At 42.3% G+C, this 20,271-nt stretch overlaps 1 long non-coding RNA gene across 2 annotated transcripts; it reads right to left on the reverse strand.

Moving 5' to 3' along the window:
* Positions 1–1,475: 1,475 nt before the first annotated feature.
* Positions 1,476–20,233, reverse strand: LOC147912412 (uncharacterized). 2 transcript variants are annotated; one of them, XR_015549920.1, is made up of 3 exons: positions 20,035–20,233; positions 3,055–3,181; positions 1,476–1,669 (listed from the first exon to the last, which is right to left on the reverse strand). It is a non-coding gene; the product is annotated as an uncharacterized LOC147912412 (long non-coding RNA). The 2 variants fall into 2 exon arrangements; XR_015549921.1 differs by lacking the exon at positions 20,035–20,233 and adding an exon at positions 19,901–20,024.
* Between the last annotated feature and the right edge of the window lie 38 nt (positions 20,234–20,271).

Here is a 20,271-nt window from a genome sequence, read left to right on the forward strand (position 1 = left end):
TATGTGCTGTAAATAATAATGTTTATGAGAGTTAAGAATCAAGTGGGGATTTGGAGGTGCTAAGGCAATCAGAAACATATTCTTAGAAGTAGAAATTGAGATAGGTCCTGAAGGTTTGCCGCATAGTTTTAGATAAATAGAAACACTGCTATCAGGGTACAATGGCCCCATTCCCTACTAGACAGCACAGGTACACAGGACATACAAGAAAGATCTAAAGTGGGAACTCCTAAATCCCATTTGGGGGATACAAGCTCCATTTTTTGTCAAGGATCAAGAGACCTCTTCTGTGACCTACTCTGAACACTGTCTCTTGGATTGGGAGGCCTGCTACTGATAAGCTTCTTGACTTGAGGTGGCCACTTCACCTCTGTCAGTATGTTATCTCATTTGTAAAATGAAAGGGTTAGATGATACCCAACATCCCTTAGCACCCAGAAATATGGCTAAAATTTGATTCTTTGTAAGAATTTTTATTATTTTATAATAAAACTGGTGGTTGCTGCCATGGTGTATGAGCTATGGGATCTTAGACAAGTTACTAAATTTTCTAAACCTGATTTACCTTCTTTTTTAAATTAGTTTTTAGAATAAAAAAAGTAATACACGCATATGATTTTAAAAAATCAAATACTACAAAAGACTATACTAGAATGGTTACAGAGTTTCTGTTTGAGGGATAAAAACATCTTGGAAATAGACAGTGGTGACAGTTGCTTAACGTTGTGAATGTAATTAATGCCACTGAATCGTATGCTTAAAAAGGCAAAATTTATGTTATATATATATTTTATGAAATTTTGTGTGTGTGTGAGGAATAGTGGCCCTGAGCTAACATCTGTTGCCAATCTTCCTCCACTTTGCATGGTGGATGCAGCCACAGCATGGCCTGATGAGCAGTATGTCCGGTCCGCGCCCAGGATCCAAACCAGCAAACCCTGGGCTACCGAAGCGGAGCACATGAACCTAACCACTATACCACCAGGCTGGCCCCTATTTTACCAAAATTTTTAAAAATTAATAATGTAACATAGCAAAACTCACTGAATTGTACACTTTATAATTTTATTTATTTATTTATTTTTTCCCCCAAAGCCCCAGTAGATAGTTGTATGTCATAGCTGCACATCCTTCTAGTTGCTGTATGTGGGACACAGCCTCAGCATGGCCGGAGAAGTGGTGCGTCGGTGCGTGCCCGGGATCCGAACCCAGGCCGCCAGCAGCGGAGCGCGTGCACTTAACTGCTAAGCCATGGGGCCAGCCCCTGAATTGTACACTTTAAATGGGTGCATTGTATGGTATATGAATTTTATCTCAATAAAACTGCTAAAAAAAAAAACTTAAATGAGTATACTATAAGAATATATTCTCCATTCCAACCCAGAACCTCTGGTCCCCTCCCCAGAGGCAACTATTTTCCTGTCTCTCCTTCTAGAGATAATCCAGGCATAAACAAGTATATTTTAAGATTTTTATTTATTTATTTATTTTTCCCCCCAAAGCCCCAGTAGATAGTTGTGTGTCATAGCTGCACATCCTTCCAGTTGTTGTACGTGGGACGCGGCCTCAGCATGGCCGGAGAAGCGGCGCGTCAGTGCGTGCCCGGGATCCGAACCTGGGCTGCCAGCAGTGGAGTGTGTGCACTTAACCGCTAAGCCACAGGGCCGGCCTGAAAAAAATTAATAATGTAATATAGCAAAACTCACTGAATTGTACACTTTAAATGGGTGCATTGTATGGTATATGAATTTTATCTCAATAGAACTGCTAAAAAAAAAAACTTAAATGAGTATACTATAAGAATATATTCTCCATCCCAACCCAGAACCTCTGGTCCCCTCCCCAGAGGCAACTATTTTCCTGTCTCTCCTTCTAGAGATAATCCAGGCATAAATAAGTATATTTTAATCATATATCTTTTTCTTTTAATACAAATGGAAGAAGTGATACTCTGTTCTGGACTCTGCTTTATTTCTCCTACTAATATATCTCACGTTGTTGCATATCAGCACATGCAGATCTACTTCATTCGTTTTTGCTCCTGCATAGAATTCCACTGTGGGCACCTATCATAATTTACTTAGTGAGTTCCCTTACTGATGAACATTTTGATTGTTTCTAGTCTTTTTCTATAGCAAACAGTGTTGCAGTAACATCCTTGCCTTATGCCTTCAGGCACAACTATGAATATGTCATCTACAGGATAAATTCCTAGTTCTGGTGTTGCAGGGTCAAAGGGTAATCCATGTTAAACATTAACATTGCTAAATTGACTTCTCCAGAGTCTATATCAATTTATACTCCTACCAAGATTCACTCATTCATTTTTTCATTCAACCAATATTTGAGAGCCTACTGTGTACCAGGCACTATTCTAGGCCCTGAGGACACAGCAAATGAACAACAAGACAAAATCCATTCCTTAAAGGAGCTTACAGTCTTATAGGAGAGAGCAAACAAAAAAGTAAAATATGTAGTATTTCAGGTGGTAATAAATGCTATGGCTAAAATAAAGCAGAGAAAGGAGTGTTGGCCAGGGTTGGGGGTTGGCAATTTAAATAGGGTGGTTAAGGTATGAGACTTCTAAGCCTCAGTTTCCTTATCTGTAAAATGAGACAACAACAGTACCTATCTCATAGGACTACTGAAAAAATTCAATGAGATTAAGTTTGGTACATAATAGTGAACATTTCATAAATGGCAGCTATTGTTATAAACAACTTTTCAGCTGAGGAAACGGTCATCTAGGAAGGAACAATTTGCCTGAGGTCCCAAGGAAAATTAGTGGTTAGGTAAGAACCAGAACCCATGGAGGTCTCCTGACCCTCCATGCAGAGTACTTCCACATACACCAAGGGACCAAAAGCCCTAAGAAGCCATCCTCCTGGGGCTGCTAAAGGGCACCTGGTTTTAAGTTGAAGAGCTCTCTGAGAATGTGATTTTCAACATCAGCCAAGAGGGGAGGGAAGATGTGGGGAGTACATGAGGTCCTTCTTCAGAGAAGCAGGCCAAATGCACTAGGGCCTAAGGCTGAGCCTGCTGGGGTTTACTCACAAGACATTCAGATCCAGGATGGTGCTCTGGGCCAAAGGCAACAAGCTTTCTGGCTGCTGCTGGCCCATCTGCTCTGATGAGACTCTCCCAAACCCTGATCTCCCATGGTTTCATTCCAAGGAATCTCCTAGAGGAAAGATAAGCAGCAGTTAAATCACAGCTGTAGAAATAATAAGATCTGGAGGGGCACTTCTATCTGTTTGGCCAGTGAGATTTTCAAGTAGGCCGAGTGTGTGGTGGTGGTCTCTCAACTCTGTGCCCTTTTCTCACCCTGTGGCACCTCTGCTCCCTGGCCACAGCAGGTACCCACTGCTTCCCTGGGCCTTCTGCCTACACAGAGCCCTCTCCCTGCCTGGGTTCTAACCTTCCTTCAGCCCTATCCTTTCTTCATTGAGGTCTCATTCCCTCCACTCATCCTAACACCTCCTTTGGGAATATGTATTTTAAAAGATGTTGACTAGCTTAACAGAATCAGTATGGAGTAGGATTCAGAGAAGTCGGCATTCTGGGCTTGACTTCTGTTAATGAGTGCTTATATGAACGTGAGCAGGTCAATTACTGTTTCCGGGCCTCAATTTCTTTACCCAAAAAATGTTGTATAGCATATGGCATTTCAAGTACCATGGAGTGGATTATTATTATTATATATTTTAATTTCTCAAACTTTTTTTTGTCATAAGGGTATGCAATCCTATGTACATATGTGTCTACTTGTCTGGATATTGACAATGTTGAATTTTTTTTTATTGAGGTAACATTGGCTTATAAATTTATATAAATTTCAGGCTTACATCATTACTTTTCACCTTCTGTATAGACTATATCTACCTGGCCTTTCCCTCTGGTAACCACCAATCTGTTCTCCTTATCTATGTGTTTGTTTATCTTATACATATGAATGAAATCATATGATATTTGTCTTTCTCTGTCTGACTTATTTTGCTTAGACTAATATTCTAAGGTCCATCCATGTTGCAAATGGCAAGATTTCATCTTTTTTAAAGCTGAGTAGTATTCCATTGTGTATACATCTTCTTTATCTATTCATCTGTTGATGGGCACTTAGGTTATTTCCATATCTTGGCTATTGTGAATAATGCCACAGTGAACACAGGGGTGCATGTCTTTTTGAATTAGTGTTTTTGTGTTCTTTGGATAAATACCCAGAAGTGGAGTAGCTGAATCAAATGGTAGTTCTGTTTCTAATTTTTTGAGGAATCTCCATACTGTTTTTCATAGTGACTGCACCAATTTACATTCCCACCAGCAGTGTAGGAGGGTTCCCTTTTCCCCATATCCTCTCCAATACTTGCTATTTTTTGTCTTTTTAGTAACAGCCATTCTGGTGGGCGTGAGGTGATACCTCATTGTAGTTTTGATTTGCATTTCCCTAACAATTAGTGATGCTGAACATCTTTTCATTTGCCTGTTGGCCATCTGTATATCTTCTTTGGAAAAATGTCTGTTCAGATCCTCTGCCCATTTTTTGATTGGTTGTTTGTTTTGTTGTTGACTTTTATGAGTTTTTTATATATTTTGGCTATTAACCCCTCATCAGATATATGCTTTGCAAATATCTTCTCCCAATTGGTAGGTGGTCTTTGTGTTTTGTTGATGGTTTCCTTTGCGGTGCAGAAGCTTTTTAATTTGATGTAACCCCTTTTGTTTATTTTTTCTTTCGTTTCCCTTGCCTGAGAGACATATTTAGAAAGATACCGCTGGGGCCGGCCCCGTGGCGTAGCGGTTAAGTGCGCGCACTCCGCTGCTGGCATCCCAGGTTCAGATCCCGGGTGCACACCGACGCACCGCTTGTCAGGCCAAGCTGTGGTGGCGTCCCATATAAAGTGGAGGAAGGTGGGCATGGATGTTAGCCCAGGGCCAGTCTTCCTCAGCAAGAGGAGGAGGATGTTAGGTCAGAGCTCATTGATCTTCCTCACAAAAAAGAAAAAAAAAGATACTGCTAAGACGGATGTCAAAGAGCATACTGTATCCACTTTCGAGGTGGCGTCCATAATCTTAACTTTACCCAAAAAGAAAGGTAGGGAACAGCATAAGGGATGGAGACATGAGATTCTGAATTCTGAAATAACTTGTGACAGTTACCACATCGTTATTCCTGCCTAGAAAAACAATCCAGTCCCCAAACTTTTCTTCTTTGATGCCCCACAGTTCGGTTGACAACAAACTCTCACAGGCTTGAGTCTTGTGGTATCATTGGTACAGCAGAAACAATTGCAGACACTTAGTACTTTGGATAGTAAATCTACAAAGCCTGCTTAGATCCTCTCCCTGCTGGGACACCAACAGAGTCAGACCTCCGGAGTTGGCGGTGCATCTTAGCAGAGAAACACGAAAGGAGGGGTGGCACTGTTTTCACGGTGACTTCATGAGTCTTCAGTGACTTTCCACTGAGCTGTGGGAAAATCTGACAGTTTACTGTGGCTGAATCATAACCCAGAGGTCCTGACCACTCAGATCTTTGAAGATTCTTTTCATTCCTTTCCCAAAAGGGGAATCTGGCAAACTCAAACTGGTTAATTCCATTTACCTTCTGTTCCGTGCAACTAGATGTAGGTGCAGAGTTGTGTGCTCTCAGCAGTGGCAAAAGAGTATCAGAGTAATAGCATCTATAATCTATAAATAAAATAGCTTATATTTATCTAGTACTTACTGTTGTCAGGCACTTGTTATCGATTTTTTCATTGAATCTTCATAACTACCAGTAGGGTACTTACTATTAGTATCCCTAGTTTACAGATGAGGAAACTGAGGCCCAGAGAGGCTAATAACTTGCCCACAGTCACACAGCTTGGGTGTGAAATGCTGAGATTTAAGCATTCTGACTCCAGAGTCTGTGCTCCTCACCACTAAGTTGTACCATATCCAAATACCAGCACAGATATTCTGAGCTCAAAGGCACTTCAGATATCACAGATCAACCCCAGATTTTGCAGCTGAGAAAACAGACCTAGTGAGATGATGGGACTCGCCTAGTGACAGAGCCAGGATTCGAGGCCAGTTTCTTCACTCCAGGGTTCAGTGCTCTCTCTGCTGTATCAGAAGGCCTCGGGTTCTCTGCACCATGTTTTTTCGTGTGTGTGTGAGGAAGACCAGCCCTGAGCTAACATCCATGCCAATCCTCCTCTTTTTGCTGAGGAAGACTGGCCCTGGGCTAACATCTGTGCCCATCTTCCTCTACTTCATGTGGGACGCCGCCACAGCATGGCCTGACAAGCGGTGCGTTGGTGCGCGCCCAGCATCCAAACCCGGGCCACCAACAGAGGAGCACGTGCACTTAACCACTACGGCACAGGGCCAGCCCCGAACCTGGAGTTCTTGGATACTTTTTCCCTTATTCTTTAGGGAATGGTACTTAAATTTATATAAATATAAAAATACTTTCACATTGTTTTTCTACAATATATTGACCCCCAATTCCTCCTACACCTTTTTAGATGCTCTTTTTTTTTTTTTTTAACTTGGCTCCTTTTTGCCTTCTCCTTCTTCTTTTAAATCCCAAGAAAGTGAAAGCAGTTTCAGGTATGATAAAAAAAAAGAAATCTTTGAAATATTTTAACTAAGTTACCCTTCTTTTACCACAGTATTTTAAAGACTGCTATTCAGCTATGATTTCTAAGTGTCAATCATTCAGTAAGCATTTTTTGACCTCCTCAGGCTACCCTTCCCTGCTCCTCCCTCTTAGGAGATGACCGACCAAGGCTCCGTACGTTCCCTCAGCTCCTGTGTGTCCATCTCCAGCTCTTACTCTGTGCAGGTTCTTCCTCACATGCTGCCTCCTGTCATGGAGAGGGTGTCCCTACTGCTCCCCAGGTAGTCTCTACACAGTGATCTTGACCCCATTGCTTCCCATCCCCTTCTATATCTGGATCAACAAATTATAAAGAGGTGAGTAAGGGCCTGGAAAGAGTACCAAGTGGTGGAAAGAGTTTGGTCTTTGTAGTCAAACAAATCTTCGCCCCTGTGGGCAAGATGATTAACCATGCTGAGCCTCATATGTCAAGTGGACATGAGACCCCACTTCAAGACGATTATGAGAACAGAATGAAAGAATGTGCAAAGGGGTTAGTAGACCACCTAGCACATAGCACACACTGCCTTCTCCCTCTCTTCTGGCTCCTTCCCCTTTTTTCACCAAAAAACGTTCAAAAGACCTTCATTTTTAAAAAAGCTCTGTCTTATCCTCAAACAATGAACTGTTCTTTCTCCTTCCTGTCAGTCTGAGCATATTCAGTTTATCCTCACAGTTGGCCCTTCCTGCCCTCTATTCAATTCATTTCAGCCACTATATATTAAATTCCTTCTAGAGACTAGCTTAGCCCATTTCAAGAATCTCCCAAACTCTGAATTCAATACACACTTGTGAATTGACTCCACTGCAGCATTAACTGCTGCCCGGCACTCTGATCTTGGGGGCCTGCTCATTTCTGCATCTCCTCTGAACATTTCTATCTCTCAGCTTTCTGCATCTGGTTTCTGGGTGATCTCTTCCACTCCTATGAATTCAACAACCACTATTTGCTTAGATTTTCAACTTTTGCTCTCTCTAGTCCAAATTCCAATCCTTAGGCTCCAGACCTGAATTTCCAACTGTTCACAGGGATCTCTCTTTGGAGGTTCCATGAGCATCTAAATCTCCAAATTTGCTTTTTCACCCATGGCTCCTATTTCCTAAATGGCTTCACCATTAAGTCAATGTTCAAGCAAGAAGCTTGGGTCATCTTGAATGTCCCTATCTTCTGTACTCCATATTCTGTATTTGAGTGGTCATAAATCCCTTTGATTTTTATTTCCACAGTATCTCCTGAATTCACCCTTTCTATTTCCAGTGCCTTAGTTCAGGCCTTTGTCATGTCTCAGCTAATGCTGCAGACTGGAAGCCCTTACTTCCAGTCACTTACCCTCTCATCCTCTGCTCCATGATTTATCTAATTAATAGATCTGAACACATTAATCATCTGCTCTAAAATCTTCCATAGCAGTGACCATATGAAATCCTGAATATTTATCTCTAACTCCCCATTAGAATAGAGATGCCTCTTATGAATTATTGTATCCCATTGCCTACTACAGTACATTAAATTTGCATCAAGAAAGCTTATTAAGTGAATGAATACAAACCCAGAACTATGCCATGTACAGTAGACAGTATGAAAGAAATACAACATGGTCCCTGTCTTCTGGGAGCTTACATTCTTTTTGGAGAGACAAAATAAACACAAGAAACTATTAAGTACCTAAAGTGAGATATCAACTCTACATGCCAGAGGAGCTCATATAAGAGAAGGGGAGGTGTAAGGTGGAACTGTTGGTTAAGACCTCACAGAGGAGAAGAGACTTCCTGAGGATCTTAAAGGAAGGGTGGGGTTTGTGAGAGCACAGTGAAAAGGACAGGATGCTCCAGGGTGGGAAGAGCACAGAAAGAAGTACAGAGTATTTGTTGGACAAACAGGAGCCTGGCCTAATGGGAATGGAAGATTATGTTGGGGAACAGTGGAACTAACCTGGAGGGACGGTGGGCCAGAAAACAGAGACCCTCGAAAGTCAGGAAAAAAGAAGTTTGCCTAGAATAAGAAAGGAGGAACTTTTTTGAGTGCTCTAATAACACAAAAGCTATCATATACAAAAGCTATATTTTGATATACACACATACATACTCTTTTAACACAGCAATCCTTTCAGATAGATACTATTATCCCTATTTTACAGAAGAGGAAAATTGAGGCACAGTGCAATTAACTTGCTCAGGGCTACACAGCTATATGCAAGGCCCTATATTAAGCACTATTGGCACAGATAAATAAGATAGTTCCTGCTTTCAAAGATCTCAAAACCCAACCAAAGAGACAGGTACAAAAATGAGTATCTCGGGCCGGCCCCGTGGCTTAGCAGTTAAGTGTGCGCTCTCCACTGCTGGCGGCCGGGGTTCGGATCCCGGGCGCGCACCGATGCACCGCTTCTCTGGCCATGCTGAGGCCACGTCCCACATACAGCAACTAGAAGGATGTGCAGCTGTGACATACAACTATCTACTAGAGCTTTGGGGGGAAAAATAAATAAATAAAAATTAAAAAAAAAATGAGTATCTCATAGACAGCTACTTATACATCAGTATGTTAGGTATTCTAACAAATATATATACAAGACGGGAGGGTTATTTTAGGAAAATTAATCTAAAAGTGTTAATCTAAAAAGGCTCTATCAGAAGACAAAAACACTGAAATCAGAGAAATTCGCTTCTAAACTAATAACAGCCTGCCAGCTAATACAGTGATCAGGTAAGATCCAGTGAGGACGGTGATGATGGTGGATGCAGTAAGACTGGAAAAGGGGCCGGATGCAAGACATTTCTAAAGCAGAAATGATAATAACAGGTTTAATGCAAGAAAAAGAATCAAACTTAGTTTTTAAGTCTGGGAAACTGAGACAAGGATTTTAGTAAGAGGAAGATAAATTCACTTGAAGGTATCTTGAGTTGAAGACAAAGTAGGACTGCTCTGCTCTGGGAGAATGTAATAGGCCTTAACATAGCAAGATTCAGAGACGAGACTTTTTAAACTGTTAGCACCCAGGCTTGAGCTGTATATAAAGGAAGAATTTTAAAATATTTTAATTTTATTTTTTAATTTTTAAAAAAATTTTTTCCCCCCAAAGCCCCAGTAGATAGTTGTCTGTCATAGCGGCACATCCTTCTAGTTGCTGTATGTGGGACGCGGCCTCAGCATGGCCGGAGAAGCGGTGCGTCGGTGAGTGCCTGGGATCAGAACCCGGGCCGCCAGCAGCGGAGCGCGCGCACTTGACCGCTAAGCCACGGGGCCGGCCCTAAAATATTTTAATTAGGCTCTGTGCCAGTAGGATGGTCTCTATGTATTCTCTATGGTTTTATTTTCTCCTCATTTTCCACCAGTCTCTATTATCTACTCTCTTGTGCATCATCCTTTCCACAGAATTGACTATGACTATAATATAACAAAGCAGGAGTCTGAACATGCAAGAACCTATATACCCAAAAGTGCTCCACAAAATGCTACTTTTGCTCAGCATTCTTCTGGAACTTCTCTGTTGGAGTTGCTTTCAGGGTCAATCTACACTCCAAACTTTACTGGCACACTTTATTTGCTAACATCTCTAAACTGATCATCCATTAACTTAGCCCTGAGTTAATGTTTCCTATTATTTTTTTCAAAAATAAAATCTACCCTCAAAAAAAAGAGAGAGACTTTTTTGAGCACCAACCCTCAGGTTATTCCAGAGCTTGTGTCACGACTGTAGGCAACTTTGAGAGAGGCTTTCCAAATATTCTGAGGAATGGCAACATCACCGCAGGGAAGGGGTGCCCGTACAGAGAGCAGGGCCTTGTTTCACAGATCTGCCTTTCATGTAATCCTTGAGGTCCACACAAGCACTATCGTCTTATGTTAAAGGAGAGTAAAAGAAGGTCCAGAAAAGTTAAGTAACTTGCTCAGGGTTATAAAACTAATACATAGAGAGCTAGGACTTTAAAAACTTATGATTTTGGTACTATGCCATGCTGCTGCTTATAAAATAAGAACACTGCTTTCCAATGAATGGGAAAGTTATTAAACAATATCACTACTATATAACCCTATCTCATATGGCCATAACTTGAATACTCTTTTAATTTCATTTGTTTCCCCACCAATTTCTGTAATCAATTAATTTAGGAAAATATGAACAACCAGCCATGAAAATTTGTCATAGATCTTGAGTTAAGTCTACCTTATAGAAATATAAAATGTTAGAAATAAAAATGTTTTTAAATCATCAGGCCTGACTCCCTCTGATTATAATATTATTACATGGTGTAAGTATAATCCAGGTCGACAAGCAAATAGTATCTTCTTCGCTTCTATAACGTGTTCAGCTGAAGGCTATCGTGTATTTACCATCAGGGGCTTTACTCATGGACTCTCAGTTGAATACAGACAGTAAGTTTTACTTATTCCTCCTTTAAATTCTACTCATTCACCACTGGAACACCATACACATTTATATATAGCAGACGCTTATACTATCTTAAACTGGTTTGGAAGACTGCAGGCTTGAATTATTTAAGACAAAAACATTTTCACTTGCTCTGCCAAACCCGTTGATCAATGCTCACTTAAGTGATGTAATCATCTCCTCTCATTTTGTAAGGTCTACTCTCTCTCTTCAGGTGACTAAGCAGTCTGCAATCTTCCTTCCCTTAATTGGATAATTTTCAGGCTTGTCTTAGCCTTCCGGTTTTTACAACTTCACGCAATCATTTTCTCCTGTGAATATGGTAAAGGCTTTCATGATTACAGTCTTTCTTTAACACACATGTCTCCAGAACTCTCTAGATATCTTCCCATATGCTGGTGCAGTGCAACCCTTTATCTACTCTGGTGTTCCAAACAGACTGGCTACTCTGCCATGGCCATCTTTTCCTGCTTACAGTCTTGCTTCTTCTTCTTGGATTGGCTTCCTGTGTCCTCCACACATCCTTCTGGCTCAGATGTGTGTTCTCCCACCTCTAGACCTGTGTGGCACAATGTTATCATCTAACATTGTAAACACAGCTACTGTTTATTAAGCACTAACCAAGTGCTGTGTCTGGAGCCTTATGTATGTAATAAAAACTACCCAGCTTTTCCTCCTACCCCCTCACAACACAACTCCTGTCCCCTACTAGCCTGTCACTTACAGGCCTAGCACAGTGCCTGGCACAGAGCAGGTGCTCAAGTAACAGGTGCAACTATGATTATGATTATGAGAACAAGCACCACATGAGTTATTCATGTTTGACCCCAGTGCCTGGCACAGTGTCTGGCACATTCAACACATGTTTATAAAACTAACCAATGAAGAGAACAAATATTAAATGGCTGTAATATCCTTGAGACAAGCTTTGCAGCCTGCTATGGACTGCTGAAACTAACTCTTCAGAGTCCAGACAGGAAAAGTACCCAGATAAGTTAAGAGAGATTGGGTTGGGGAGCCCAGAAGCATCACCTGGAATGTGTGGTACCAGGTTCAGGAAGCTCTTGTTGGCTAGTGGCTGCAGAGGATGAGTATGGAAGACGGCCTTTTATGGATTGCTCTGGACACAGGCCAATGTCAGTTTTGGCTTCTCAGGTGTAGATGCCTTGGTCAGACCAACTCCCTTAATCAGGGATAAAAGTGGGACTGTAAGAAAGGCTTCTGATGGTGAAGGGGGGCCTGGTTCTTAGAGAATGGAAGCCTATACTGCAGCACCCACAGAGACCCAAAGGTGAGGCTCTGGGGCCCTGGGATTTAGCAGTGGCCGTCCAGGAAGTAGTCTGCATTAGAGTCTGGCAGGAGCTAGCAGGGCCCAATGACTACAGTGAGACTCAAAATCCAGATTCAAGTCTTTGGCAGTGCTAAGTTTAAAAGGGGATGGTGCAGTGGGATGTCAGAGACCTGGGTTTAAGGAAACAAAACACAGCTTCAATTATAATCATGCGTTGCTTAACGACGGGGATATGTTCTGAGAAATGCATCAGGCAATTTCATTGTTGTGCGAACAACATAGAGTGCACTTACACAACCTAGATGGTATAGCATACTATGAATCTAGGCTATATGGTACTAATCTTATGGGACAACCGTTGTACACGTGGTCCATCACTGACTGAAACGTTGTTATGCTGGTGTATGACTGTACTGAACTGGAGTGCAAGAAAGCTTAATGCCCCAAGCATGGCAGACTAATTATTTGATTTGGGGCATTAATTCAGGCAGGCCTAGCAGCAAGGTTGAGGACTAAGGGCAGCACTTGCCAGTGGTAAGGTTGTTGGTGGGCCAGAGAAGCTGGTGTGTTATTACAATACTGCAAGCCCTCCACAACGGGTCAGTAGCACACAGTACGGCCTCTCAGAGCGCAAAAGCTGCTTTGCTTCAGTGTTAAGGATTTCGGGATGCCAGTTATCTACAGATGGTAAAGTACAGGACACAAGTCTGTATAGCCTGGCTTAACAAATATCTAATTCTTTCCATATATTTGTGTCCTCCTTGGGCCGTGTACAGCTAGGTACCTGCTCAGTCTCTTAATCCCCAGACAGTGTTTTTTTCTCTAATTAAGCCCCAGATACAATCACTTCCAAGTTGAAATTACTCTTTACAACCACAAGATAGTTGTTTCATCCTGATTCTGGGACCAGAACTTGTCACCATTAGGTCCCACAATCTAGGGCCACACACACTAGCAATAAAAGTGGTTCTTTTCCTTTAAAACCAACCAAACCAAACAAACACACTACTACCAATAGTAATATTAATAATAATAAAATCTTCCTGTCACCTGGCTCTTCAGCAAGATCACACCGCTTGAAGTTCACTTCTTCCGATACCAAAATGTCTATCTTGTATTGTTCTATGGTCTATTTATGGTTCTTTAGATTTGATATCCCTAAGTGATTTTTGGTTCATGTTAAAGCAATATACACAAATCATGAACTATCTGGTTCAACTACCCACCTGATGATTGACTTTCTTCTACAATACTCCCACCAAGTGGTCATTTGGACTGTACTTGAACACTCGGAATGACTGGGAACTCACTGCCTGCAGGGGCGGCATATTTCGTCTTTGGCTCACCTGCTGGAAATAACTGCTTTTGGCTGAAATATGTCTCCCTGAGTTTCTATCCATTGACTCCAGCTCCTCTCCTTAGAGCCATATGGAACAAATATAAACTTCTTTTACATGGCCCCCTTCAGATATCGGAATAAAGTGACAATATCCTTCCTGAGTTTGTTTGTTTTGTTTTGCTGGATAAATCTTCCCAGTGCCTTCAACTATATGTTGTTAAATGTTCTCTCTTTCTTGTCTGGATGTATTCAAGATGATCTATATGCTTCATATCTAGCCCAGAGCTAGATAAATTTCAGGTGTGCTCTGGTCAGCATAGAACAGAAAGAGGCAGTCACCTCCCTTGTGTTCTGGACACTAGACCTCTCATAATGCAACCTAAGACTATATCAGCTTTTGTGGCAGCCACAACACACTGTTGACTCCCATTGAGCCTACAGACAATTGAATTCCCCTAAACGCCACACGTATTGCTGCTAAGCCTGTTGCATATTTATGCAATTGTTTTAGGGGAAGAAGGAGAAAGAGAGTAAGGTTTATTCACCACATTGATACTTCATGAAATTTGGGTCCCAACAATTCAACCCGAGATTTTACATTCCTAATGATGATACACAAGCCTGTGCTTAGTTTGCTAGCCCAAATGATTAGACAAACTAGTGATGAGTCATGAACTAGATTTCAGCTTAGGCGAGTCAGCTTCGCTTTATTTCATGGCCTCAGACTGCAGCCTTCTTCAAAATTGCTCATCTTTCAAATATGTGCTATTTATCACCAGAAGAACTGGTGGAAAGAATATAAATGATTCGATGCAAAGGCATTATTACCACTGGAAAAACACCGCAAAGATAAGTACATTAACAATGTATATGGTATATTTATGACATCCCATGGGAATATTAAGTCTAAATACCTTTTCCTCGATTAAAAATATCTTATAGAGATAACACTTATAGATTTTTAAGATATTTCAACTTAGCTTATTTGATTCTTTCAAATCAAAGAAAGTAAAATGGGTCTTATTATCCTCATTTATAGATGAAAAAACTGAGATCCAGAAAGGTCATGACTTGTCTATGGTTATATGGCTTAAAAGGGATAGAACAGGGCCGGCCCTGTGGCTTGGTGGTTAAGTGCGCGCGCTGCAATGCTGGTGGCCCGGGTTCGGATCCCGGGTGCGCATCGAGGCGCCACTTCTCCGGCCATCCTGAGGCCGAGTCCCACGTACAGCAACTAGAAGGATGTGCAGCTATGGCATACAACTATCTACTGGGGCTTTGGGGGGAAAAAATAAAATAAATAAAATCTTTAAAAAAAAAAAAAAAAAAAGGGATAGAACCTGGGCTGAACCCCAAGTCCTTGGATTCCTAGTCCAGTGCAGTTCCCACAGTAATGTGGAACTCCAGCACAAGTGTGGCCCAGTCCTGGCCTCAAGGCACTAATATCCAAGGAGTTGTCCTCTAAGCGTTAGGCAGCACGTGCTCTACTTGCCCTGCCGTCCAGATTAAAAAAAAGGTCTCAGTGAAAACAGTTGTTACAACACTTAAGAGATGCCAAACTCTAGCAATCATAGGATTTATGAGAATTAGTCCAATACCTTTAACTTTAGAGATTAGGAAGAGGTATAAGTAATTTACCTACAGCTGCAATTACCTACTAGCAAAACCAGGATTAGAACCTATTTATATACCCAATTCAATGTTCTTTCTGTTACACTGTACTGTTTCTCAAAATATAAGTAGGCAGCTGTCTGTTACCTAAAGCTAGGATATTTCTGAAAATGGAGTCTGATACGTATTATCTATAGCTCAAGAATTTTATAGCCAAGGATGCCACCAAATTCCTAATACAAGGGAATATGGACCAGGAGGCTAATCAGAGAGGGATGAACCATGACATATTGAACCAGAAACTTCCCAGTAAACACAGCTCTGCTATAGGAAGTAGCCCCTGAGGGTGGGCTCCCTCCCCCAAAATCTACTGTTGTTGGAGTCACTCAAGGACTTGGACTACCTGTGTCCTAGATGACCAGGGAGCAAACACAGCTGAGAGTCTTATTGAAAGGAGAGGATTATGAATCTGCCACAGCCAAGGGTGGTCTTTTTAAAAAGCAGGCTAAATAAGCTTCTACTGAGTTAATACATGTAAAAAGGACCCAGTAAATGACTATATAAACGTTTATAAATACTGATATGGTGTTTAATTTGGTTCAACAATATTTATCGAGCACCATTCATATGCAAAGCACCGTAGATTCAAAGACATGTCATATCCTCAAGAAGTTTAACAGATTCAATATTATGGCAACACAGAAGTGGGAACTTAAGTCTGAAGGAGCCAGGAAAGGCTGTACTGAAGAGGAGACACTTGAATTGAATCTTAAGGTTTGGGTAAGAATCATCTAGCTGAAGAAGGAGCTGAGCAAAGGCAGAGGCATGAAATAGCGTGGAGTGTGTGTGTGACTAGAAGCAGTTGACAATGCTGGAGCCCAAAGTATGGGGCAGGGAAGAGTTATAGCATGACTTGATGGCACGGCATCTTGGACTTTGGCCTAAATGAATGGAGAGCTACTGAAGAACAGCTCTCCCTGGGAACCAAGGCAGAGGGAGAATTAGAAGGTGGGTGGCAGGAAGATTGAATATGCATTGGTTGAAGTAATCTAGGAGATGATGAAAGCCTATACAAGGAATGTATAAGTAGCAATAGGAATGTATAAGATGCATCAGATAGGCTATACTCCAGAAAAAAATGAAGGTATTGAATGATGTTATCTGAGGGGTGTGGTCTCCTGATCTAAATATTTCTCTCAGGGACTCTCCTCATGCCTGACACTTTCACCATCAGAGGTTCCTTCTGTAGGATCTTTAAGAGTCCCTTACTAAAACGGAGTTGATCGGTACCCTTTAGTGTTGGTCAGCTAGCATTAAGACAGATTATAAAAGTTTGCTGGGGGTAAAGAAGGGCTTGCAGGGTTGGGCAGGGCTAGTCATGAGGGGAGAAGCAAGGGACCCAAAGCAAAAACAAGGGACAAAAAGTTCAGGCTGCTAAAATGGACACAAAGAAACTTCACATGTCACCATTTTGGGTGGGCTGGCCCTGCTCCGCTACAAAATCAATTTGCAGTCAGCTTGGGTGCTCTGTACCAAAGTCTACATAAGAATAACAACGGTAAAATAAACCGTAGCAAAGAAAGAACTGTGATTTCTGAGCTAAGGAACACCATGTAGGGACAAATTAACCCAGAAATTGGGCCTTTAGAAAGTTGCTTAGCAATCAGGTCACCTCAGATCTTTTCCTCCTTGACTATAAGTGAAATATTGGCTAATGTATTTTCATTTCCACTAAGTGTTATGTTTAACTTGGAAATCTGACAAATACCAACAACTCTTGCCCCATAGTTCACAGTATTATGGGGAGAATCAAATGGGACAAAAAGAGGCAAAAGCTTTTGCATGCTATAAAGTGCTAAATGAGGGCCTAAGCAGCCCCTCTGGCTCCTAGGAGAAAAGAAGAGAGGTGGGAGCTCCGTGTCATGGCCCTTGCAAGGACTGCTCATCGGTGACGATCATAAAATTTTAGTCCTTCAAATGTTGATAAGCAGAGCCTATGGTACCTTAAAAACCTTGCCTAAGGATTAAAATTAACACACATTGTGAATTTAAAAGTACCATCTAAAAACAGACACTAATACCTTTTTAACAAATGAGCTCTTTCTATAAAACCAGCCTCTATAATGAAACTCTTTTGTCACAAATAAGCATGTAAACAGAGGAATTTATATATGAATAGATTATTAGAATCACATTTTATTAGAATTAAGAAAAGCTTAGATCATTTCTATAGACTGTCTTCCCAGCCTCCACTCCCCCGCCTTTCTTACAAAAGGGAAACCAAGGTAATGGTAGATCCCAGACTAAACTGAAGATTTCCTGACTCTTGGTCTAAGGCTCTTTTGTCTATAAAATAATTTTTAATAAAATATTTCAAACATAAATAAAAGCATAATAATAAACACCTAGATTTTCAAAATGTTAATATCATATGCCTCCAATCTTTTTTAAAAAAGAATTAAAACATTATATATCAGCAGATGATCCCCTTCCTCTATCCCATTCCCCTACCTCCTTCTCCAGAGGTAACCACCATATTGAGGTTATGGCATATTCCATCCTTCCTGTTCATATTTTTATTCACTACCAAATGATTATATATCCACAAACCACACCATGTTGTCACAGAAACAGTTGGTGTTTAAAACAAGGAGGAGTCCCTCACTCTAGTATATTTGCATGCAGTTAAAACCTTCAAGGTTTGGCTGGATATTCCAAAAAGAAACTGGGGCAGAGCTTAGAGTCTTTTTTAATGATTATCTAATTACAGAAAGATCTAGTGAAGTGTCTTATTATTTAGAATGAGAAATAAATTGGGCAAATATAAAAATTTTACTACAACTTATTTTTATCCTTCTCAAGTTAGTGTTTCATATTTGTGAAACCCTTGTTTATAATGACCTGGTGTGAATGACCTGTCACTAAACAATAGGGAAAGATGGATTAAGCAATTTAACTAGTAATAATAGTTTCTGCTTTTGCTTCAAGGTCCAGCTCAAATGTCACCACCTTAATGAATCTGTCCTCGATTCCATCAGAATTAATTCCTTAAACAGTCATTTATTGAGTGCCAAAGCCCTGTAGATACAAAAGTAGATCAGACCCAGTTCCTGCCCAGAGCTCAGAAATAATTACACAATAGTGTTTGATAAATGCTCAAACAGAGGTATCCATCAAGGGTTAGTAGAGTCTAACTTTTCTTAGGGCAAGTGGAGAGGAGTTTACAGAGGAGTGATATTTGAGCTGTCTTGGAGTAGAAGGAGGAATTCACAAAACAGAAATTGGAAGGTCATTCCAGGCAGGGAGACATTGAATGAGAAGGTACAAGGATGGTAAGTTAATAGTGTTAGAAAGACAACTAAGGATAGACATTGGAAGTAGAGAGAGAAGTTAGACGACTGGCAACAAGTCCCGCAAAGGATGACATGATTGCAGGCATGCGTGGGATGGGGAAGGATTTTAACAAAATTCAGGAGATAAATTTAGTAGACCTTGATGCATGATTGTATGGCGGAAAGAAAGAACATGGAGGAGTTGGGGATGACTCCCAAAGCCTTGGCAAATGAGTGGGCAGGGAGGCCATTAACTAAAACAGGAAATACCATAGAGAAGATGAGAGCAGGCCTGAAAAGGGGGCTCAAGTTCCCTTTGAGGAATTTTGAGTTGGCACTGAGGCCTCTTCCATGAGGCCTTAAACGAGATTTTTCTTTCCTTTCAGTGGCCAGCAATCACCCCCTCCTCTGAGCTCCACAGCATACTGTATACATTGCCATATCAAATTATTTAAACCTGCTGTATTTCCAAGTTTGTCTCTACCTTAAGTCATGGAGAAAAGGTACCAGCTCTTGTTGGTCTGTCTGTGCCCTCATCTCAGAGCCTTGTGTACAAAAAGCCTTCAAAGTCTGCATTCTCGAAAAGGGAGCTCCATCACATGCTAGAAACTGTCAGTTAACGTTTATCAAAACAATGACCAAAGCTTGTGAGGTAGTGGCTTATATAAAATATCTCAAGTATTTGGCTCTACAGCACCTACTTTTAGCTCCCTTTGTGCTTATCTTATCTTACTTCTAAAGAACCCTGCAGGGTAGTAGTATTCCTATCTACGGATACAGCAACAGAAGGCCAGAGTGTCTGAATCACTCTCCTGGGCTCACAAGGTTTGCAAGTGGCTAAACCAGATTGGGACCGACTTGTTCCCGCACCACGCTGCCCCCACAGTCAGGCTGGTCTCACTGTCCTAGTTCTCAGTTGGGCTGAAAAGAGGACCTCCTTTGGCTCCCGAGGGGGCAGCACCCTCTGGATCGGCGAGCACCGCCTCACTCCTTCCATCCCAGCGACCGTCTAAAGCGCGCACAGGGGCACGTCCGCTGCAGCCCGCAGAGCTGAAAGGGGCCGGAGGTCTGGGACCCAGCATTTCGCAGTGTTAACTCTACGGAGGCCGTGAGATCGCTTGACCTTTCACTCCAGCACGTCAGCTCAGCCCAGGCTCCGACTCCGGGGCCTGGGGTGGGCGCGCGGCGCGGCAGCGGCCAGACTCCGAGCCCGGCCCCTCGGGATTATAAATTCTCAGAGATAAAGGCAGTGCAGCTACCGCCTTTGGGACGCCGAAACTCGTCCCGTACCTTCCTCCGCAGTCCCGCGGTGGGCCGGCACGGCGGCTGCCTCCATTCTGCGGGCGGGAGACCAGGTCGCGGCGGGAACCCGCCCCGCGACGGCCTGAAGGGGCGGCGGCGGCGCCGCGGCGGGAGGCCCTTACCTCAGACCCGCGCCACAGCCTCCCGGGGGCCGCGCCCAGGCCTCCCTCACCGCCGATGCAGGTTCTCGTCCCGCCCCGACACCTCGAGGCAGCAACCTGAAGGCGAGGGGGCGAGCCGGGGCACGAGAACGGCCGTGAGACCAGCCTGAGAGCGTCGGGCCTGGCCCGTGGCGTGCAGCAGAGGCGGGAGGGCTGTCCCATCGGTGGAGGGGGCGTGTCCCGGCGCGTGCCGCAGAG

The sequence above is a fragment of the Ceratotherium simum genome, chromosome 35 (assembly GCF_057802395.1).
Source record: "Ceratotherium simum simum isolate JZ-2026a chromosome 35, ASM5780239v1, whole genome shotgun sequence".
NCBI classification, from domain to species: Eukaryota; Metazoa; Chordata; class Mammalia; order Perissodactyla; family Rhinocerotidae; genus Ceratotherium; species Ceratotherium simum.